Source organism: Anabrus simplex, chromosome 2 (assembly GCF_040414725.1).
Source record: "Anabrus simplex isolate iqAnaSimp1 chromosome 2, ASM4041472v1, whole genome shotgun sequence".
NCBI lineage: Eukaryota > Metazoa > Arthropoda > Insecta > Orthoptera > Tettigoniidae > Anabrus > Anabrus simplex.
Window position 1 is genome coordinate 330,612,488 of NC_090266.1, and position 25,582 is coordinate 330,638,069.

The 25,582-nt window shown below is 38.0% G+C and overlaps 1 protein-coding gene across 5 annotated transcripts in view; it reads right to left on the reverse strand.

Moving 5' to 3' along the window:
• The window catches only part of p120ctn (adherens junction protein p120), a 914,089-nt gene that overhangs the window by 786,447 nt on the left and 102,060 nt on the right, over positions 1-25,582 (reverse strand). The gene's annotated exons all lie outside the window — the stretch shown is intronic.

Genomic DNA, 25,582 nt, shown 5'->3' on the forward strand with positions numbered 1-25,582 from the left:
CCGCCTTGACAAAGAATACTGCAATGTATTCGAAACGTCGGCAAACTGTACGTGATGTGCGCACAAGTACAACACGGTTCAACCCTGAAATTAAATTAAATAATTCTTCAAACCATGGAAGCTTCACTTCCAAGATGGCGGAAGAAAATTTAATGAAAATCGGTATGTAAAGCCGGAGAATAATGCACTACAATCTACGCTATAAATAATTTTATTCATGCTGAGTGAAATGGTAGTTTAGGGGAAGGCCTAAAAATTAATTCTCAAATATATGTCTTATTAATCTATATATATATAAAATAACTTGTCCTGACTGACTGACTGACTGACTGACTGACTGACTGACTGACTGACTGACTGACTGACTGACTGATTCATCATCGCCGAGCCAAAACTACTGGACGTAAAGAAATGAAATTTTGGGAATATATTCATATTAAGATGTAGGTGCTCGCTAAGAGAGGATTTTTGGATATTCCGTCGCTAAGGGGGTGAAAAGGAGGGTGAAGATTTAAAATGAGTGTATCTTTATCTCAAAACTTTTAAAGTTTATAGATGTAAAACTTGGTATTTAGAATCTCCTTTAAAAATAAAGAAACACATACTTTTTTTTTTTTTGGAAAATCCCAATGGGAAGTGTGGAAAAGGGTGAAAAACGGAGCTGAGTGCCTTTAATGAAGCTACTTATATTTCAGAGCCTGAAGATGTTACAGACCTGAAAATTGGTATTTGGGAACTACTTTAAATTTAGAGAAACAGGCATTTTTTCGTTTTTGGAAAATCCAAATAATGGGGGGGTGAATATTTAAAATGAGTGTGTCTACATCTTAAAATTTTAAAGGTTTACAGATGTAAAAATCTGTATTTAGAATCTCTTTCAAAAATAAAGGAACACGTATTTTTTTTGTTTTCTGTAAATCCCAATAGGTGGGGTGTAAAGGGGTGAATAATGGGTTGAATGCCTTTAATGAGGATTCATATATCTCAGAAACTGAAGATATTGCAGAACTGAAAATTTGTATTTGGGATCTCCTTTAAAAATAAAGACACACGTTTTTCTTGTTTTTGGAAAATCCAATTAATGGCGGTTAAACAGGAGTGACAAATTGGGGTGAATTTTCCGAAAGACTATATCTACAGAATATCTGAGAAACATAAAATGTTACAGACGTAAAAAGTAGGTATTTGTAATTTCCTGTAAATGTAAAGAAACATAGGTGTTTTGTTTTTGGAAACTCCACTTAAGGGGGAATAAAAAGGGTGAAATTTTAAAATGAATATTTCTACAGTATATCTAAAAAAAACTTAAGATGTTACAGAAGTGAAAAATTGTATTTTTTATCTCTATTAAAAGTAAAGAAACGTGTATTTTTAGTTTTTGGAAAACTACTTGGGGGGGGGGTAAATTGACTGAAAGTGGTGTTGATTTCTTTTAATTAGGCTACTGATATCTCAAAAATGAAGATGTTACAGACGTGAAATTTATATTTGGAATTTTTTTTTTTTTTTTTTTTTTTGCTAGGGGCTTTACGTCGCACCGACACAGATAGGTCTTATGGCGACGATGGGATGGGAAAGGCCTAGGAGTTGGAAGGAAGCGGCCGTGGCCTTAAGGTACAGCCCCAGCACTTGCCTGGTGTGAAAATGGGAAACCACGGAAAACCATCTTCAGGGCTGCCGATAGTGGGATTCGAACCTACTATCTCCCGGATGCAAGCTCACAGCCGACACACATTCTTAAAAAACAAATACGATTTATTTCTTTAAACCCAGTAAACCAACCTGATCTTGCTTAAAAATTAACTATCCTTAAATTTTTGGCAATTTCTTCTTCTTCTTTAGTAAGCACTAATGGGCCACATAATTGAGTGTTGTTATCACGGGACTGTTTGAACCACTTCAAAACACACTCATCAATATTGGCAAATTCACCACATCTCATTCGTTTCCTCTTTCACCAGTTTTGTAAAACGCAGCTCCCCACAATTTTGTCTTTATTTATTATGTATGTTGACAACGTGTTAGGCAAGATTTCATACCCTTTGGCGAATTCAGTCTTTTTCTTTACTCCTCTTTGTGCTTCTCTTAGCACTTCAACTTCTTTTGCAAGTGTTAAACTACTGTATGCAATGTGATATTGTGAACACATGGAAAGTGAAAGGTTCATATTCCACTTCAGGATGGAGGAAGGGGATGATTTCCGGTGGACAAGTGCGGATACCCATTGACAAGCGATGGTCAAGGCACCAGGGTAGACAGGGTGGAGCCACTAAGAACCCATTGTTTTATTTAGTTGCCACGGTCAATATGGAACAAATAGGACATACAAAAGGTCAAATTCCTTAAATTGTTGTGTAAAAAATTATTAAACAGAAATTTCCCACAGTTGTCCATCAGAATATTTTTGTATTGAAAAAACACTCTTTCGAACATCATATGAAACGGCGGCATGCGAAAATTTAATTGTCATAGATTTCATATATAACCAGAAGATTGTTAATGAGAGCTTAGATGTGTACGAGGAGTCCAAAGATTTTATTCAGATGCCAAACACCAGTGTCTTTAGACCTCTTAAATCACTCATTATGTCATCCATGATAGTAATACTGCCTTTCAGACACAACCCTCACATTTCTAATTTAGTGGCTGCTGTTGCTACATTAGAAAGATGAAAATCATATCTTCGTCTGTCCACATTTTTTCATAGATAACTGCGCTTCCCAGATGCTTTCAGACTCATTCAGACCCAAATCCAAAATGAATGTCTTAATGGCTTCATAGTTGTCTATGTAGTACTTTGCTGCTTTAGTCCAGGTTCTCCATCTTGTGACAGGGGTAGGACGAAGTATTGTCAACCTGTAGCCTGGAGAAATATCAGTCTTCCACTTGCTGCTTTTAGAAAGATGATCTTTACCAGTGAGATGAGCAAATTCACATCTACAAAAAGAAACTATCGCTCATCACCCAACGCGATTCAGACCATGTACTAAACAATTAACAAGTATCATCTTGGAATAAAAATCTGCAATCCTTCCATACCTTTTTGCATGTATGAAGCTCCATCACTGCACAATGAAAGCACATTTTCTTACAGTACACTCAAAAGCCAGAGTGAATGTAAACAATCATTAAAGAAACCAGCCACTGTTGAATAATTTACTTTCTCCAATACACTCATATGATGAAGGTAAGATATTTTTCTCTCTCTTTTTCTACTCTTAAAATACCAAACTCAAAATTTTCAACACATTTGGTCTGCATCTGTTGTCTGATCTATTGAGACTCATACACAATTGTTTCTAGCATTCTCCCTTAGTTAAGTTAAATTATACAGTTCAAGAATGTATCTTTTTCTGATCGCTAATTCCTCTGGAAAGTTGTGGTTGGTATACTTTTCAAGTGGGATGTCTGTAGAAATAAAAGCTTTAAACAAATCCTGGTTGAACCGTGAAATCATTGGTCCTGACATTCAAAGAGATGTATCGACATGTAGTTGTTTAGCACTAGATTGAGAATCCTTTGATTTTATATACTTTGCTGTTCGTATGTATTGTTGTAATTGAAATATTTTGGATGCAGGAACTGCAACTCCAAAATATTAACCATCCTTAAGTCTTTGAATTCACGAACATGTCGAAGAACATCATTTGGTTGAATACCACTACCCTAGATCAGTGCAGCGAACTTGTAGTTGTTGCACATATAAGAACTATCTCGCCAGCCTGCAACAGTGTGGTGGGTTCTGTGACAATCTGTTCAATTGCAATTAATTAATGTATATCTAAGATTATGGACTGTTCAATATCCTTAGTAATACAGTGTTGGAGATCATGGACAGCATTCCGGAATGTGGTCAAAAACCTTCTTGGAAACACAAAGGATTCAGACTTCAAACAAATGGTGGATAGATTGCTTGTTTCTTTCCAAGATTTAGGCTGCAAAATGAGCTTTAAATTGCACATGTTACAGTCACATCTGGACTATTTCCCCGAGTATCTAGGAATGCTGAGCGAACAGCAAGGAGAAAAATTCCATCAGGATCTACAGGAAATGGAACGCAGATATCAGGGGAAATGAAACAAAAACATGCTGGCAGATTACTACTGGTTACTAAAGAGAGAAATTTCAACTACTCCTCACACACGAAAAGCAAGTTGGGGTCTTACCAGGGACTTGTATGCCCTCTCCTTTACATCCTAACCACAACCCCTAAACACCCTCATAACCATGTGCAGAGAAAATGGCAAGAATGGTATACATTTTATGATGGAAGTGGAGTGGTGGACTGTACGTATAATAAAATCTGCACACAGCGATGAACACATTGAGCAGAAAAGGAGTAGCCAGCACATTGAACAGAAAAGGAGTAGCCAGCACAATGTTTGAGCTACGTGCAATACATGGTAAATTTTCTAGTGCTGATACCAACTGGTCAGGTACAGGCCACGATTCTAGTATTTGGACAAATTCTGATATCTGCAAAGCTATGACCAGCAACAGTGCGAATGTATTACTTCTGGGGGGTTGCATCATGGCTTCTGATGCTTCTCATTATAGCAGAACAAACAGTTTGTAACAGATGGATAAAAAAGGAATCCTGTATAATTGAAAGATGCTTCAATCAGGTGAAACAGTGTTTTTGTATACTCCAATAAAAAAATAAGATTAGCCACAGACAGTAAAACTGTTGATACCTACTGCCATGCATCATTTTCTAAGGAATGAAACTTGTTTATAATTTTTTTTTTTTTTTTTTTTTGCTAGGGCTTTACGTCGCACCGACACAGATAGGTCTTATGGCGACGATGGGATAGGAAAGGCCTAGGAGTTGGAAGGAAGCGGCCGTGGCCTTAATTAAGGTACAGCCCCAGCATTTGCCTGGTGTGAAAATGGGAAACCACGGAAAACCATCTTCAGGGCTGCCGATAGTGGGATTCGAACCTACTATCTCCCGGATGCAAGCTCACAGCCGCGCGCCTCTACGCGCACGGCTAACTCGCCCGGTGTTTATAAATTTAACACTCAGTTAATATTAAATAATTTGTTTGGTAACTGCAATGTGTTTTATTTTAGTACATATTTTCGTGCATATTTTCAATATTTTTAGTGCATATATGCATGCATATTTTCAGAGTTTTTAGTGCATATGAATCCAGGCCCTAATAATATCCTACCGATGAGTGATACTTCTACAGATATAAATTGAAATTCTCTGGAGAACATTTCATTTGGGAGAAAGTAATTTAGAATAATTACCTTGCACAGAACTTCAGTGACAAAAATAATGTGTAAAACAAAAAAGTTGTGAAAATTGTCTTAATGTGATACAAATAAATATAACATTTTGTGTGTTCTATATTATGTTTTCCTTGTTTGTTTTGCTACAGAACAGGTATAAATTGACATTACACACAGTTCTTTACGTTTTACCTTTCTTTTACAGCATCCAGAAGTATAAGTAGACCTGGGATTTTAAGGCAAATGCCTATTTCATTCCTTACAAAATAACATGATTTTTTTTTAAATATGTTGACGTTTCATGATAAGCCCCTTACATTAATAGAGTTTTATAGTGCCCTAAAATGGCTATTTGGACCTTTAGAGCCTCTTTTACTATTTTAGTGCCTAAAATTGCCTATTTTCTATATTTAAAATAAAGGTCAACTGTAATTTTTACAATCACACAATGGACATCCCTGGAAGGAGCAGAACAGTAGAGGGTGTGTTTTTCACAGAAATGTGTTCTTCCCAGACAACTGTCACCAAAGAAATGCTGAGTGAAGGGTGGAGGTGGAGGATTAGCTCAGAAGAACAACGAGCAGGTAGTAAATGACATACAGTGTTAGAGTGACGAGGTGAGGGGGAGGATTATCTAGGAAGAACAAGGAGCAGGTAGTAAGAAGGGACATACCATGTCAAGTTACCAAAGAACACCTGTTTAAGTGAATATAGTTCATCATGCCTAAAACGAAATCATCTAAGAGTGCGCTTATACAAAGGATTGTACAATTTCCAGGGATGACTTTTGATGGCAAGATTATTTTCTGCCAGTACTGCAATAAACAGGTATGTGCATATGTCTTAAATTTCATTTTAATCTAAAACTAAGGTTTTGATATTGGCTCCTCTAATTAATTGTAGAGACGTAGTCCAGGCGACCTGGGTTCGATTTCCAGTACCGGCAGTAATTTAGAAATCTATGAGGTCTGGAATGGTGTTGACCTAGCATCGTGAGGACAATTGGGAAGCTACACTGGACAGAGGTCACGGAGGCAATGCAATACGGCTGAGGGATGTATCGTGCTGACCACACGCCACCCAATATCTGCAGGCCATGAGCTGGGCAGCAACCGTTATTAAAAGCCAAGGCCCTTCGGGGACTGTAGTGGTCTTGTTCTTAATTAACTTTAGAGTAATAATGGCTTAATTTAAATAGTTCAAAATTACAAATTTTATTCAATAGCTCACCTTTTCTATTCCTCATCTTAGGCTCTAATTGACATCACTTTGTGTTTTAGATTTCACATGAGAAAAAAATGCCACCTTCAGCAGTATGCAGATACTGCCAGTCACAAAGCAAAAGCAGCCATGAAAAGTAACATTAGACAGACTCAGCTCACACAAACTATATCTCCTACAACTCATAATGGTTTCTATGCTGATATGTGTAGAGCTCTAGTTGCAGCAAATATCCCCTGGAATGCTGTGCATAATCTTGTTTTCAGAGATTTTTTTACAGAAATACACCAAGCAGCACATCCCATCAGCATCTACATTAAAGAAAAACTGCTTAGATATTTGTTACAATGAGGTCATTTTGTCAATCAGGGGGGATACTGGGGAGTCTTGCATATAGTTGTGTGAGGACAAAACCACTGACTCTGTGGGCAGGTACATTGCTAACCTTACAGTAGGAATACTGGAACCCAATCAGGCATCTACCGCTCACCTTCTTTGCTCTAAACAGCTTGAAAAAGTCAATAGTCAAAGCATTGCATACTTCATCAACAAGGGGTTGCAATTGTTGTATCCTGAAAGTGTTGATGATCCTAAAGTCCTTCTCCTTGTCCCCGATGCTGCTTCCTACATGACTGCCACTGCACCTCTCCTCAAAACATTCTATCCTCCTTTAATTCATGTTACTTGCATGGCCCATGCGTTGCACAGACTTGCAGAAACAGCCAGGGCCGAGTTTCCTGCAGTAAATACTCTCATTTCAACAATGAAGAAAGTGTTCTGTAAGGCTCCATCAAGAATAGCCATCTTTTGAGAGAAACTCCCCTCTATTCCCCTTCCACCACAACCAATCATCACCCGTTGGGGTTCCTGGATGGAAGCTACCCTGTATTATGCAAGAACATACATATATACATACATACATACATTATCATTATAGACTCTTATGCCCTTCAGCGTTCAGTCTGCAAGCCTCTGTGGGTAGCATCCTGCTTCATGAATTTACCGAGCTCAGAACATTTTCATTATGCAGGACATCCTGAGGAAATCATGACTGTGATAGAGAATTTGCCTTTAACGGACAACTCTGCATGTGTGTCGTCTGTCAAAGAGCTGTTAAATGATTGTTCCAGTGTTCAGAGAGACATTGCGTATATTCGGGCAAACTTTTCATTTCTTCCAGTCACCATTACAAAAATGGAGGAAAAAGGAAACAGTCTCAAACAGCAATTTTCTGTAATTGAGGAAGGTGAGAATAACATACAAAGTGCTACGGGCAAGGTACGGGATAAAAATAAGATACAAGTGGTCTAGTGTACTGCAGAAGAATCCAGGTTATTCAGTGCTGAAAAGGGTACATCAGGTAATGGATGGGGAAAAGGTAGACTTACCAAGTGAAATTGAATTGAAAACTGTAGGTAAATTTTCCTAGGCCCCTCTAACATCTGTGAGTGTGAAGCGCTCTTTTTCTGCTTTCAAAATGATTTTAACAGACAAAAGACACAGCCTGACTGTGGAAAATTTAGGAGAAGATTATTGTTATGTACTGTAAAGCAACCTACGAATGAAAGTACTGCAGGAATGTTCCTCACAAATAATAAACACATACTTTATTCACGTTTACACATTATTGGATGCCTACAGTGCTGTAATTGTGTACAGTGATTTTAGTATTAAGGTTTTAGATCACTACTGATAATGCATAACTTTTTTTGACACATGACTTTTTTATATTGTTTTTGATAAATGTCTTTTTATCCTGTCTTAATTTTGCAGTTATTTTGGTTAAGAATAGGGATACCATGTTTGTTAAAGTAAAAAAAAAGTACCACATTACAGTTTAAGTGTATATTGTAATATTTTAAAGTCTATTTCCTGCCTATCCACACATTTTTAAAACATATATTAAGGCAGGGGATACCATGGATGTATTCTACATGAGCGTCCCCCACCTGCAGGGGGTCCTGATGTTATGTGTACACCGCCACTTCACTCAGTTCAGTCAGGTTTCGTGCTGTTATCACCTGATTTATTAAAACTTGCTTCTCATCCATTCAAACTGCATAGTGCCATGCTACTGCGCCATGCAATATTGTATTTCAAAGCAACTCCGAGTCAAGTAATTAAGAGTCGTAAGAGGTTTCAAGGCGTTGAATGAATTACAGGAATCCTCACTAGATGATAACATACATACCAGTGAAAAGATTGTGATTTATTACTATCAAGTAAGGAAAGTTCGTATAAAGATACATTAGCTAGAATACAGTACAAATTTAAGTCTATATGGTCTCAAGCGGAAAGAGGTCAGACTATTTCAAACTCTTCAGAAAGAAAGAAGAAACATTGATTCGAGCCCATTCATACATACAAGGAAACCAGGGATCATCACCTTCAAAGACATTGGGTGATATGAATAAACCAGAGACGTATCTTGTCTCATAAATATTAAGACATGTCTCAAATGTATATGAATAAAAAACCGATGTCTCAGCAGTGACCTTTGCTCCTTGAGACACAGCTCGTTAGCGGATTCTCCCGGAGACACATCTCCAAATGTATATGAATAAACTGGAGTTTAGTCTCTCTGAATGGAGACTGGTCTCAGAATTTCTTGAGACAGCCCAGAAGGTGACTCAAGCCGATAGAATCAGGCTGAAAACGTGATGGCGGAGTTTATGATGGTTTTACAACGGAGGAGAAAAATTTATAAAGCACGAAGAAATTCTCTCGAACATGATTATAAAGATCTCTACCGTTACCGGAAAGAAAATGTGGAATGGTTAGCACATTTTCTGGAGCCAATATATGAGATATTCATATAACAATAATGATAAAGATGATGACGATGATAGCCATTTGCGATAGGATTTACATGCATCATAAAGTCTAAGATGTTCAAAATCAAACCAGAAATATGCAAAACCATGCAACATACAATTCTGATAATTTTCTTAGTAATTATTAAATTAATTTAATTATTCTTAATCTATTCTACATTTGTGATTTTTTCTGTACGTTAACATTTATTCTATTCACAAAATACGACTAACATTTTATAAATGAAATTAATTCACAATCACGGAAAAGGCCGAAACAAAACATAGCTATGTTTAAGATATGATCTACAATTATTCAAGGCTTTCATTATTCACTTTGTCCTGCTCCTTAGCTGAATGGTCAGCGTGGTACTTTTCGGTTCAGGGGGCCCCCGGGTTCGATTCGCTGTCGGGTCAGAGATTTTAACCTTAAATCCTCAACATTCATGCAACTCACACACAACATTATCCTCCACTACAATAACACGGCAGATGACACCCATCCTCGTCGGAGGGTCTGCCTTACAAGGGCAGTACCAGGCTAGAAATAGCCATACAAAATTATTATCTATTATTATTATTATTATTATTATTATTATTATTATTATTATTATTATTATTCACATTTTGATATCTGAAAGGATACTTTTTTCAAGTCTGAAAATTATCGCTCTCTATCACATGTTGGCCAAATGGTATTGAACGAATGTGCGAGTATCTTTAGTCCTTGTGTAAGCTACCCCATTTATGTTTAAGTGCCGTAAAATTCCCTGCCCATGCCTTTTTCGATTGCACTGTTTCTAAGTTTATTTAAAAGTTTCAACCGGCGGCTCGTGCCCTTGAAAAAAATAGGCTGTAACTGGTTTCACAACATTTAACAGATTCGCATAATGACAATATTCGGCCAATGATTTGCTGCCTCTATGAGTGCTGCTCTTTCTCAACCATAGCACCAAAATCTCACTTGCGCTGAATACTACGAGGGAAGCATTTGGTTTGGATCAGACAGATTTCGATGAAACTTCCATGAATTGCCAATCTACCTGTCTTAAATTTATTGCTGATATTCACTTTGTCATAAAATCAACGACATTGTTATAATTAATTGCTAAAGAAAAGCTGGGTGGTTTGCAGCTGTACTGACCTCGCGTATGCACTGTAGAAATGCACTGATAGTTCTATTTTAAAGTTACATTAAACAGTGCGCTATAGAGTGAAAATTAGATTTTGACAACATGAACAGAATGTCTTGCTCGTCAAACCCATTTTACTAACATGCACAGGATATGAATATTTCAAAATATTAGGCTTTTAATACTTCTTTGTCATTTACAATTGAAGCTAAAATATGTAATATGAAATCCTCGTCATTTGTATATAAACTTGCATGCTATAAATAGCCTTAAACTTTCGGATTCTTGTTGAGAGCGATTTATTTTGTCACACTGCGTGTAAACTATATAACAACGTCAATCATGCAGCGATGTTCTGATGTCTTAATTGATCATCCTACCATGTTTCATTGAAATCGCTGCCATCTACACACCACGTTCCATGTACAACTGGAGCAAAAATTTATTGTCAATAAATACCGGCACGGAAATGTTATTTCACGGCAGAACGGTTATCACCATTGAGTTCCGGATGTCTATAGCTCATCATGTTACTAAGTTTCATTGAAATTTGTCCGGTCCAAATCAAACAACTCCCTTGTTAGTTATATTCGTTAATGAATATGGATAGCATTTTATATTATTTCTATGTTTTGAAAGTTTGAAATTTAGACAGTTTATGCAACAGTATATAGGTACTGGTTGTATATTATATACCGGGTGAGTTGGCCGTGTGGTTAGGGGCGCGCGGGTGTGAGCTTACATCCTGGAGGTAGTGGGTTCAAGCCCCACTGTCGGGAACCCTGAATATAGTTTTCCATGGTTTCCCATTTTCACACCAGGCAAATGCTGGGACTGTACCTTAAGGCCACTGTCACTTCCATCCCACTCCTAAACCTGTCCCATCGTCGCCATAAGACCTATCTATGTCGGTGCGACGTAAAAACAAATTGTAGAAAAAGTACATTATATGCAGAAACACCCCTAGCTTTGCACAGGTATGATCAATAAACTCCTCATATTCATGAAGAATGAAGTTCAAAGCGTGTTTAAAAAGTGTTTGAATGACTTTCAATGACCGCAGAAAATTATGCATTTGTATGTGGATCCTAAATATGATGATAAATACAATGTAACTTCTTACACAATATCTTGAAGGAAACTTACAAGAAAAGAAACCTTAAATCAGTCGTTCCCAAGCTGGGGTTCAAGTATACTAAGTGTACGAGCCACTACGTTTACGTAAGCCTAGAAAGAATTGAAATAAGAACTAGTGATTACTGAATATTGATAGCTAGAATAGGCTCCCAAGTGAAACATAACTGAAGAAGAAGAAAAGTCTGTCAAGAACTATTCTAAATGAAAAAAATATCGGTGGGTGTTCCATTTCGGTTGTACTTGTTTGTTCTGCTCTTTTCTCCCTTTCATGTAAAATATTTTCCATTTGCAGTTGCAAAATCTGTTTTTGCACTGAAATGAGTTGTTCTGTTTTTTCGAGAACACACTGTCGCTTTTCAATCTTTTTCGCTTTTAAATCTAACACTTTCATTTGATCCAACAAAACCACTCTTCGTAGCTCTCTGATTGTTAATTCACTTGTCAGCTGACAGATACCAGAGCCAGTGTGCGAGACACATCTCAAGCAGAAGGAGACAAGTCTCGTTAGCGAGAAACAAACTTTATTCATATACATTACGAGTTCTGTCTCGCAAGTGACTTCCGTCTCAATCCTCCTTCGCGACTTGTCTCCGAGTTACATCTCATTTTTATTCATATCACCCATTGTATACATTTCCATCTCAACAGCTTCTCAACTTTACAAATTAGAACTAAATGAAAAGGTCTATACGATCTATACGACATATTGAGATCAGCGCCAAGGGGTTAAAGGTACTGGTGAATGCTGTATTGAATAAAGTTGAGAAAGTAAAGCTACACTGTTGTAGAGGCTCACATTTGTCATTTGTAGGCAATATTTAATGCTGATGTGGTGCCTTTGTATGTCTCCAACACATTTTTTTTCTTTTTATCAGGAACTCTTTGGTCTGAGATGATGCAAAACTTTTTGTGTGTGTAAAACAATAATAATAACAATACAATGATTCAGAAATCTATCAAGAAGAAAACACGTTATGTTATGGGGTAATATTCCTCACCTTTGTCAAGTAATCCCGGTCACTCCATGTGAGATTTGTGCTGGACAAAGCGGAGGTGGGACAGGTTTTTCTCCGGGTACTCCGGTTTTCCCTGTCATCTTTCATTCCAGCAACACTCTCTATTCTCATTTCATAGCATCTATCACTCATTAATGTAAATCACTTTGGGAGTGGCGACCCCATCGTAATAACAGCCTATATCTGATTCATTCATTACATCCCTGACCTGGTCAAAGACTGGAAAGCAGGTTGTAGGTTTTCATTTTCATTCCTCACCTTTGTCAAGTATTATATACAAGATGTATCTGGGATAAAATTTCATCCTCAGTGAACTCTGATGAGTTTGCATTGCATTATAACTTTTTTTTTTTTTTTTTTTTTTGCCAGGGGCTTTACGTCGCACCGACACAGATAGGTCTTATGGCGACGATGGGATAGGAAAGGCCTAGGAGTTGGAAGGAAGCGGCCGTGGCCTTAATTAAGGTACAGCCCCAGCATTTGCCTGGTGTGAAAATGGGAAACCACGGAAAACCATTTTCAGGGCTGCCGATAGTGGGATTCGAACCTACTATCTCCCGGATGCAAGCTCACAGCCGCGCGCCTCTACGCGCACGGCCAACTCGCCCGGTGCATTATAACTTATGGAATTATGTATTGGAGTAGAGGAGTATTACAATTCCAGTTATAAAATAAAAAATTGTAAGAGTCACAAATAAGGGACCCAATGTTTCTTGTAGGATAGTTCTGAGAAGAGCTCTTTTCACGAGATGATGTCATTACTCCACATTCAGATGACAATGAATGTGGAGTAAAATTTGTGGAATGGGCTGAAATAAACAATCTTCATCTGATTTCATGACCCAAAATATTGTGGTATTTTTCGATCAGCAGCATGGAACAAAGATTTTAATCCTGACTTGTGTTTTGTTACCAGCAATGAGAGTGGACACCCATCATTTGCTAATCACAAAATAATTGGAAATTTTCCTCATAGTCAACATCAACCCACAATATTGGAAATTGGTATCCAAACTCCTATTTTATGGTCAATAACACATGCTCAATAGAATTTGAGCAAAGCAAATTGGGCTAGATTCTCTGCTGAACTGGATAAATGCATTCGGTGGATTCCTACAAAGCACTACTGTTATATGCATTTTTTTAGGTGCAGTTAAAATGGCAGCTAAGAAGAGTAAGCGTAGAGGCCATAGAATGGAATACGTTCCTTGTTGGAATGCTCAGAGTGAAGCACTCTAAAATGAGTACCTACAGAGCAGAGATCCAGATATTGCTGATGAACTCCTGTCCATTATGGATGTTACTCGGAGGGAAACAGTAGAGAATATCTTCCTAACCCGTTCTAGCAGAAAGGCATGGGGACTCCTCCGTAAACTTGGTGAAAGCCCACACTTGGTTAAAAAATAACCTTAAGTTACGCCAGATGAAATAGCATCTCGTGTTGTAGTAACATCCCAGCAGGTATTGCCAGAAACATACCAAGTACATACATACCAGCTCCAAGCACTGAAATCAAGAACACCACAAATGTCAAGCTACTCTCGACCATTTACACCACAAACATCGATGTGGCTCCCAAAGACGTTAAAACGAATAACGCTCCTTTGATGGAATTCATCCAGAATTTCTCATCAACATGGGAGAGAATGCTAAAAGATGGTTGGCACGGTTTTATACCATCGTTTTGCAGACTGGACAGCTCCAAGCAGACTTCAAAAGCACAAAAGTGATTTCCAACTTGAAACTAGGTAAAGCTGCTAACCATCCAAGTAGTTACAGACCAATTGTCATTCTTAGTTGTCATAAGCTCTTTCAAAGGCTCATCTACAACAGAATTAGTCCAAGTATTTTTGAACATAATCCACCAGATCAAGCCAGTTTCAGGCCCAATCACAGTTGCTGCGATGAAGTACTATATTTATTTATTTTTTAGTTAAAAACTTCACTGAACTGAGAAGCACAATAAGATAAGGTAAATTTAAGGGTTCCACTTTTTCAATACAATACAATACAATTATATGGTGCAATGTACAGTATAACAACATGTTTAATATGGTACCAGTTTTGACACTATATTTGTGTCATCAACTGGTAGGCCTACCATATTTAACATGTTGTGATACATTGCACAACATAACTGTATTGTATTGAAAAGGTGGAACACTTATATTTACCTTATCTTATTGTGAACATCCTACAATGAAGCAGGATTTTGGAAACAGCTCAAGACATCAGCCGCATTCACTGATCTCACAGCAGCAGATCACCGGGCGAGTTGGCCATGCCGTTAGGGGCACACGTCTGCGAATTTGCATCCGGGAGATAGCGGGCTCGAATCCCACTGTCGGCAGCCCAGAAGGTGGTTTTCCATTGTTTCCCATTTTCACACCAGGCAAATGCTGGGGCTGAACCTTAATTAAGGCCACGGCTGCTTCCTTCCCACTCCTAGGCCTCTCCTACCCATTGTCGCCATAAGAACTATCTGTGTCAGTGCAACGTAAAGCCACTCGCAAAAAGAAAAAATAACAGCAGCAGATCTCACAGCACAGTCTGATGATGATGATGATGATGATGATGATGCTTGTTGTTTAAAGGGGCCTAACATCGAAGGTCATCGGCCCCAACAGCACAGTCTCGAGGGAAGGATTAATTTATAAGCTCCTCCTAATTCTGCCCTGTAGAACCATCACGTAGGTCATAAACAACATGCTCAGTGACAGACATTTCCAGGTGTGTAAGAGCATGGAAAGAAACAAAGCTTAAAAATACCTCACCTCTCCTCTGCTGTTCATTTGGTACATCTCTAACCTCCCAGAAACAACATCCAGAAAATTCTGTTATGCCGATGATATAACATTAGCCATTCAACTTCAGGACTACAGTGAAACAGAAAATGCTACATAGAGACCTGATTGCACTAGAAACTCTCTTAAAGAAATGGAGTTTGAATCCTAACCCTACCAAAAGAGGGGTTTCTTGCTTCCATCTGAACCACCATTAAGAATACACTAAAATCAAAATTATACTTTGCCATCAAGATCGGCGACATGACTGGTATCCAAAATATTCAGGCATTACTCCAGATTGCACACTTTCTTTTAGCATCATTTTCTGAACCTGTCTAAAAAGCTTAAAACATGCAACAACATCCTTCAGAAATTATGTGGCTCAAGTTGAGAAATATCTGCAATAACTTTATGATCTTCTGCTTTTGGGACTGGTTTTCTCTTGTGCACCATTGTGGTTAAACAGTCGTTACACATGACTCATCGTAACTCAGCTAAATGATAGTAAGCGTTTAACATCTGGCCCCATACAATCCACTCCCATATATTGGCTCCCAGTTCTATCAGATATAATGCCACCTGATTTAAGAAGAACAAATGTCCTAATTAGAGAGTACACGAAGATCTGCATAAACTTTCACCTACCAGTTTTAGAAGACCTTCCTGCACTCAAACTCCAGTGGCTTAAGTCACGTCACCCAACCTTACATGATAGAGCAAGAAGGGTTGCTATCAACCTTAACCCTTTGGAGCAATGGAGAGATCTCTGGACAGTCACCACACACTTTTCTCTCCACATCTTTTCTGGCGAGCACCTTCCCAGTGGACATCTACCATGTAAGATGAGGACCACACTGAATCTAGTGAGGACAAAACAGGGAAGATGCAAGGACTCCATTTACAGGTGGAATGATACTTCAATGCCAAAATGTGACTGTGGAGCCCCATAGCAAACAGTTCTCCATATAGCAAGTGAGTGCAAGGTGTGGTGGTAACCAGGTAGTTTGAGTGATTTTCTGGAACCAACATCCGAAGTTCAACATTGGATCAAGGAACTGGACATTCAAATTTTATATGATGCCCTGAGATTCAAATTTCTTGTTTATGTACATATGTATATAACTTTAGATATATGTGTAACTTACTACTATAACACTAAATAATAAAATAATAATAAATGGACTCTGAAGGCATCTGGACATAAAAACTCCCCGTGAAGATTCATCTCACTTCATACCCAAACCCGTAGAGAAATTGGACAAGGGTCGGATTACAGACATCATTTCAAATTTTTTAAAATCCCTTCAGCCAAACCAAAACAGTAAATGCTGAACAAGAAATTACTTCATAACTTACCTTATGATGATGAAATCTGTGGATATGCAAAGCTTCCTGTACTTGCTGTCACCAATAACTTCATACGAATCATAATGATCTTACTACATTCCGGCTGTCACCAATTATTTCACAAGAATGAATAATGAGCTTGCTGAATTATGACGCCCCTTTGCAGTTCTGCAGTATTTTTCCACCAATGTGAAAGCAGAAAAGGTCACGATGCTAGATACAAATTAAAGTTTACGGAGGTTTGTCAAACTACTGTAATGCTGAAAGGCAGCAACATTCTGTATAATACAAAAAATTAAAACGTGGTGTACGTACGTATAATAGCGTTATTGGTGTAACATCCCACTAACAACTTTTACAATTTTGGGAGACCTGCAGCAGGTGTCTGAATTCCATCCCCATAAATGTACCAACACAATGCTGATATATTCGAGTACCTTCAAATACCACCCCTCGACAAGGAAGCCAAGAATAACATCTAAGAGGATTTGTCGTGCCGACCACACGTCACCTTATAGTATGCAGGCCTGTGAGCTGAGCAGTGGTCATTTGATAGGCCAAGGCCCATAAAGGCTGTAGAGAGAAAAGGGGGAAGGGGGGGGAGTATAAAACTGACATATTCTCAATCAATCTCTCTCTACAGTGCAGGATGTATTCGTTTCTACATTGTTTTCAGTCTCTCTCAAAAGGTCTCCTTTACAGACATAGGTACCATCAATAACTGGCCATACAGTCTTAAGCATTATATGCACATTTTGCAATGATCAGAAATTTGTAATCAGATGTCCAGTGAAAGAAATTGTATGGCTGTGATGTAAGTAGATTCCTCTGCTATTCAGAGATTACTCTTAGAAAGTGGAATTCTGTACAACATATGTCATTTAGGGAGATTCTCCAAATACGTAAGTTGCAGCGACAAAAATATCTGCAATTTCTACTAGTGGTAGTGAGAGTCCATCAGAGAACATTGAAACACCGAAGTCCGTTTCAAGATCAGTTTCAGTAATTTCCCTTCTATCATTAGGAAATGTAATAAGCAAACGCAAATATAATTTACACTATCGAAGAAGTTATTAAAAAAAAAAAGAATAAAAAAAAGATTTAGTAGTTATGAAAATGTAATCTAGAAGGGTATCCAGCTTGAATATTCATGCAACATTTGCTTTATAACCTGCTGTGCAGCAAATCCAAATGATACATCCATCTTCCTCCTGCACATCCCTCCACTACATACAACTACTTTGAAAACTTCTACATATCCCCTTCAGACCATGAACAAACAATTGTGCGGGTTCATGTTTTTTTAATATCTGAGCGTATTTGATGTTTTCTTGGTGCAAAACCAGATTGCAGTGCTTGTGTGAGACATGTAGCACATACTTGAGTTGTTTTTAGTTAGCACTTGAGCGCCAGGGTGCAGGAAGAAGAATTTGATCGGCGAGATGGCGGGAAGCGGTAATGCCAAAAGTAAGCAAGTATTTTTTTGCATTCACATTAATATAGATGATTTACTGAATATCAGAATGCAATCAATGAAGTGTGTAAATTGGTTAGTGAATGTAAATTGTGAAGATACTACATCGTACATAATACCAAGAGGTTTTGAATGTTGATATGTACAACTGTGCGGGCTAGGTATCCCTACAGGCAATGCATACGGGAGTGCTAGGTGCTGCTGCCAAAAAGACTGTAAAATCAGAACTTGCCCTAAATGTATGGACTGTAATGTATACTTCTTTAAACAAAGATTTTAATTGTTTTAAACTGTTCCACACTGTAAAATAGAACGTCTGATCATGAACATATGTATATTCACATGTATTGGGCTGAAATTTTTTTTTTTTTTTTGGTAATTAGTGAAAGTCCTGGCATGCACAATTGTGTGAGTGTTTTTTTTCAGGTGTTAGTTTTTATTTTGTAAAATAAACTATAGATATATGTATTCAAGAGCATTTTAGTCAGTTTTTGACATAAAAACAAAATTTCACACCTTGAGTTTTCTTTCTGGTCTAAAAGGGATATACTCAGAGAATGTACACTGTTTGGAGTATTAATTAACTTACACTTCAAACAGCATAGTCATATGAACTCATTATTCAGACAAGGTATGGGAAATGGCTGTAAACAAACAGCAGCAGAAGACCTATCAGGTAAAAATGAGCTCTATACTTTCACTCAGAATTTTGAATTTCTGAGAGAAATCAACTACCTTTTCAGTCAGTAAATTAAACTCCAAGCTTTCTATGAAAATATGTTTGATGGAGAACAAATGATATGCTCAAGAAGCTCACGGTAGTAGGAGTATTTATATATTAATGCACCAGAACAAAACATTTGCCGAAGAAAAGCTGGGTCTTGGTTTCACATCATCTAAATTGTAGGCATGACATAATGGTATGCACCAGAGGGAAATTAGCACAAAATTATAGTTCAGGTAATATCAAAAGAAAAGCACAATACAGGCGTGCAACATGCTAAGTGCAATGCCAATACCTCTGAGTAATCTCCGTGTGAGTAATGCTGTGCTCCTGCCGCTGCTCTATCCGCCGGTTCACCAGCCTGTGTGGCCAAAATGTAAAGCAGATGACTGGTTAGCCTTGACACTAATTATCTGTTAAGTTAAAGCTCTAACAAATAGTGCAATAAAGATGGGGTCCATACACCACCTTCACCACAAAAAATCATGCAAAGATATAAAATATGCAGCAGCCAAAGGTTGAAAGCAAGTATGGTATGTTTCAAAAAAAACCAGCTGTGTTAATATGCTGAAATATCTCATGAAGGAGGTTCTGCTCTGCCCATAACAACCAACAGGTTTGCTAGTGGCTGGAATGCCAGCGGTTTTATTTTAAAAATAATCTTGTACAGGACAGTTACCACAATTGTGTTTTAGTTCACACTTACGAGTCTTCAAACACCATATGTCACTCACCCGGCCCCTGCCACACAAGTACAGTGGGCGTAAGTGACAATCTCGATAAGACTTCAATTTGCCAGCTGTCTATAGTACAGGCAACAATATTTTGAAAGGAGTATGGAAAAATGAGTGCAATACACAACACTCGAGCAAGACTCAAGAATTTGTCACCACATTTGTGCAGGAGTTCAAACAAACAGGAGATTCAAAACTGTTGGGAAAATAAAAAGGTACTGTGAATTAATTAAATCATGAGTAACAATGTGCATCATAATGATATTATTATTATGTGTGATTACACCACAATGGGCCATAGGCCTATACTGTCCAACGCTTTGCAGCAAAAAGGGACCTTTTACACCAGTGCACAACAGGCAGTTCAGCAACCAGCAATTCTACCAGTGAGAGGACAAGGCAATACACAATCTTCCTTTAGTATTATCATAAAAATTCTACCCATTACAATTAAACAAAAATACAGCAAAACCAAAATAAACCATTAATATCAAACCACAGCCAGTGTATACAGCCACATCACCATTTAGTGCACAGCTACAGAGGTACCTGAAATTCAATATAAATAGGTAATACAGGAGAGTAACAGGAAACACCAACAATTGATGGGATATGGTGTAAGATGGAAGTTGATAATTTTTCAATAGGCAACCAATGTCCAGAATATATATTCCAGAACTGATAAATATCAAAGTGGCCAGAACGATGTAAGGACAGAAGCTTTAAAGTCTACCTGACAACATATCTATTATGAGTACATACTAAGAGTTGAAGGCAATGACCGAGGCCTATTAAATAAATTGAAAACACAGAAAGATAATTCCCAGGATTACCAATGATCATAACGAAGATACTTTTGGTCAAGTGCACAACAATATCTATCCAACCAACTCACTTGTAGCGTGGCTGCAGTAACAATATGTAATATTTAACTACCTTTGATCAGAACAATACGTTGATTGCATGCAATTAAAATGGCCAGCAATGAGAAAGCCACCTGCCATTTGGATGATAGGAAGTTTCCCATCTACTCTGCTTCAGTAACTGTTGAGAAGAGATGGAATTCAAAAAAGCAGGTAAATTCAGACTAGAAAAATGCAGTCTCACAATATTCTCCATTTGTTGATCCAACCTATGTGCAGTCTACTTTGTATCATGAGGTTTATGTTTTAAAAGTTCAAATTTTACGTCGGGAGCAGTATCACGATGTAAGGTGACCAGAATGGATAAATAAGGCTGTGTTATTGATTTGACAAAAAGCCTTCTGAAAACAGAGGCAAGGTTGTGCACTATTTGATGCACGCCAAGCTACCATGAGAGAAATACATAGGTCATACTGAAATTAAAGAGCAACAATTTCTTAGAAGTCAAAATCCATTAAAATAATGTAAGTGCATCATCACACTCTTTACTTAACATGAAGTGTTGTGATGTTATTAGTCAGGATGTTTCATTTTGACTATGAGCTGTCAATTAATTCCTTGTTGAGAAGGAAATTCTTGCAGCTGAACTTCTCCACAGACATCAGTGTGCATATATGGATTTCACCATGAGTACTAGTAGTGTTAGGGGATTGGTAAAAACTTTCAAAGATGGAAACACAAACATCCAATACCAGCCTTGTAGCAGTCACCCTCGAACAGCCTCAACAGAACGCAACTGAGAAAGTGCTGAAATCGTTAAAGAAGATAAGATGTGACATTCTGTATGCTACTGCAGAAAAACTTGCAGTAGCACACAATGCAGTGCAGGGAATGATTGGAAATTTAGGCCATGGAAATATTTGTAACTGCTTGGTCCCATGTTTATTGATGGAAGACCACAAGGTTCAAAGAACCATCACTCGAGACCTTCTTCAGAGATTGCCAACAAAAACGTAAGGCAAGACAAGACATCAAACTGGGAAATTTTTATAGGCACAGTCAATTGGAATGGGGTGGGAAGATCATGATGCTAGACCAAGTTCCAGTGCAAGGCTATTTTTAAAGTTTACAAAATAGTAGAGAAAATGTGTGCACAGAAAAGGAGATAAGAGTACAAAAGTGAAGAAAAGCCTGCAGATTTTTTAAATGTGATTCTTTAATAATAAATCCTGGTTCATGAAAAACTTAACCATTAATTTAACAGCTATGAAGAGGTGCATGGGTCTCGAATATCCACAGCAATTAGCAGGAGACATCATCTCATTTAAGCCAAACTCTTCTCATAGATACATCTCTAAACCTACAATGAAGTTTGCTGGGAAAGTCCATGGAACCATGATGCGCATCTACGAGTGCACCCTAATTTTTTTTTAAATTTATTTTGTGAGCTCGAAAAGTACCATCTTAAATCAATAATTCAATGAGAATTATGCCGGACACTATGTGAAACATACTGGTTATAATTCCTTTCCCATACTGCTCCATCTGACCTTTGCCCCTCAAACACTCTAGTCCGAGAGTATAATAAGATTTCCACCAACACTTTTCTGTCAGTCCACCAGGATATCAGGAATGCCTGCCGAGGAAGACTAAAATAACATCACCCACCAGTAAGAACAGGTAAGGAAATAAAGAGACACATTTTAAGCTTTCCAAATAATGGAGAAATCAGTTGATACGCTTAGCTGCAGAATGGTATATACCAGGGGTGGCCATTAACCTTAATTCTGGGAGCCGCAGAATTAGGAGACAAAACTGCGAGCATGTTTAGAAAATGGTTCATAAAATGAAGACAGATTTTTCATTTTACAACAAATGCAGGAACATTTATTTTCTACACTACACAGAACATTATTGTTCAGGTACACACCAAGGAACGAGATTTTACTTCTGAGAAGTGCTTTTTCAAGTGTTCATTTTTTCGGTTAGTTTTTTTGAAATCTGGCTGATAATTGGTAAGCTCAGTTCGCAGAAGTTCACTTAAATGTTCATTAGTTAGTTCAGATCGACATTTAGATTTAATAAATTTAAGCGTTGAGTACAGTGATTCACACACAAAGCAGTCCCAAAGATTGGGAATGGCACACTCTTTTGTTAGTGGATATTTTTCTTCTGTAACATTCTTCCAAAATTCTGTGGTAGAAACGCCACTTCTTTGAGTCCTTTCAGTCCTCCATCCTCTTGCAGTTCTAGTAGCCCCAACTGTACAGCTGCAGTATCCTTTGTTATTGGTGATGAAACAGGACAGCCATTGCTCGCAACATCAACAGCAAAATGATTTTCCAGGAATTAAAATGAAGCTTTAAGTGATCTCAAGTCATTAAATCTGCCATTGATTTCTTCAGCAAGGCCAGACATTTTACTCATGTAATCTTCAGTTTCCACCTGATCGTCAGGAAGGCTTTCAGTAATTTTATTCAAACATTTGAAGTGAAAAAAAAAACATGGTTTAGTCTGAAGGTCTTTCCCAGTATGCTTTAACTTGCTATGAAAGCTAAGTACAGTCTGAGCCAAATCAGAACTAAGTTTTTCTCTTCCTTGTAAAGTTATGTTTAGCATTGTTAAATGCTGGACCACATCTGTAAAAAAAGCCATATCTAACAACCACTGGGGGTCAATAAGTTCAGAAAATGATTTACCTTTCTCTTCCATAAACTGTTTGATTGGATCAAGTAATTAAAAAAATATGCCAAGAACATTGCTTACAGATACCCCCCTTACTAAGCAGTTCCAATATACATCATCAGCAAGCTCGTCATTGTTCATATCGTCTATAAAAATTTGAACTGTCAGCGTGTTTTGGCACATGAGCGAATACAGTTCACAATTTTTAGAACTACCTGCATAATATGCGGGTACTGAAAATATTTTGCTGCTAAATGTTCTCTGTGAATAATACAAAGTACAGGTAGGAAATCAGGAACTGATGTGTCAGCATTTAAAAGCCCAATAAGCTCTTGTTTCATGCCAGCCATAGATGCTGCACCATCGGTAGCAATGCTGACACTATTACCGATAGGCACTGAGTTTTTCCGTAAAACACCATCCAAGGCTTCTTTAACGTCACAACCACGAGTAGCATCCTATCAAATTAACCAGGTCTAAAAGTTCTTCCACCACCTGCAAGTCCCTTGACCCATACCTCACAAATATGGCTAGTTGTGGTTTGATATCAGTAGACTCAGCCAGAGCCAGACTTACTGCTGAGCACTTGCTTAGAGTTTTTTGTAAAATATTAAAATTATCCACACTAATAACAGAAAATCACCTTTCTATTGTGTGTCTAGCAGCAGACATTTCGTTCATCAGTTTCTGCAGTTTCTTATTTTCGGGTTCTAAAACAGAAATAACTTGTGCCATGTTCTCCTGTGTAAGGCTTTTTTGCTTTTGCAATATTAAAAGCCAAGATGAAGCCAGTTTCTGTTGTCATATCTGCTTCCTTGGTAAAAATTGACATAACCCTACTCTGATCTTGGAGTTTTTCCTTTAGTGATTTCAGTTTGCTTTTCCGTAACTGAGAGCCAACAGGAAAATATTTGTTGAAACCACGGTGGGTAGTGTCATGATGGCATTTTAGATTACTGGCCTTGAACTTTGACAATGTTATTTGACACAAAAGACACATTGGCTTACCATTTCACTCTAAAAAAAACCAAATTCTTCCTCCCAGTCGGTATTAAAACCTCGACTCGCCTCTTCATATTTACGCTTCTTAGACAGCATTGCAACTGTTCGGACACCAGGCCACAACTGTACTGAAACAGTACACAGAAAATTATTGACACTCGCTACTGCCTATACGTGAACGCGACTGGCTTCACCCCATGGCACTGACTCACTGACACACTCTCCCGCTCAAAGCACTATTCAACGGAAGGTCCCGGAACTATTTTCACCGGGCCGATGACTTAGACGTCAGGCCCCTTTAAACAACATGCATCATCATCATCATCAACAATTATTTTCACCTCCCATCTCTCACCAATGTCTTACAGCGCTAATAACGTTAAACCGCACATTGCTGCTACTGACTGCCGCCGGCCATGAGATGATGTTAGATTCCATTAATTATATCGTTTAATTTTACTCTAAGGTTGGTGTCAAGAGCCGCAAGAGACTGACTCAAGAGCCGCATGCGGCTTGCAAGTCTCGTGGCCAGCCCTGGTATATACTCTCTAACACCATTCATATCCCAGGAGGTTATGAGCTAACACATGGGACTTGGGACATGTTTGAATCGACTTTGTATGAAACGCTGAAGAGGTGCAAACCTACTGCATAAGTGAAGCTTCCGTAGTTCACCTACCTGCGGCTGCGGAGTGATACATCAAACAGTAGAGTACATCAAATTTGACTACCTTCTTCGCTCATACCACAGACCATACGCAGATTTAATAGATGCCCCGATTAACATAATTCAGTGGCTTCACAATCTGGATATTCACTTATGACCTGCTGAGAACATCACCTGGCTGATGAAAGGGTTTTCAATGTTATCTTTGTGTGTCAGTGTGTGCGCACGCATACGCATAGTAATTTTTACTGTTCATGCATTGGCCATACACTGAAAATGAAAACCTACAACCTGTTTTCCAGTCATTGATCGGGTCAGGGATGTAATGAATGAAACATACAGTTACTCCCATAAATATTCGGTCAGTCTGATTTTTCACACACTTTTATTGGGTAGTTATTCTTACACTATAATGATAACGTTAAATACAACGAAACATGTAGGAAAACATAGTAACACGTTCTACAAACATTGTGATGTAATTCAAAATCTTCTGACAGTCATTAGTACGCCCTCTGTCGTACATTAAATAAAAGCAATAATTCCCGTGGCACCTCAAAAATATTCGGCCACTATACAAAAAACAACATAAACTCGCATAATTCACAACAATGTTACACATTCAGTACTTTGTACGTCTACCTTGATGTTTTAGGACCTATTTTAGTCGATTCGGCATACTGGCGATAACTTTCTTGATATAATCAGGGCTTAATGCCGCCCATTCTTGTATCAGTCTCCT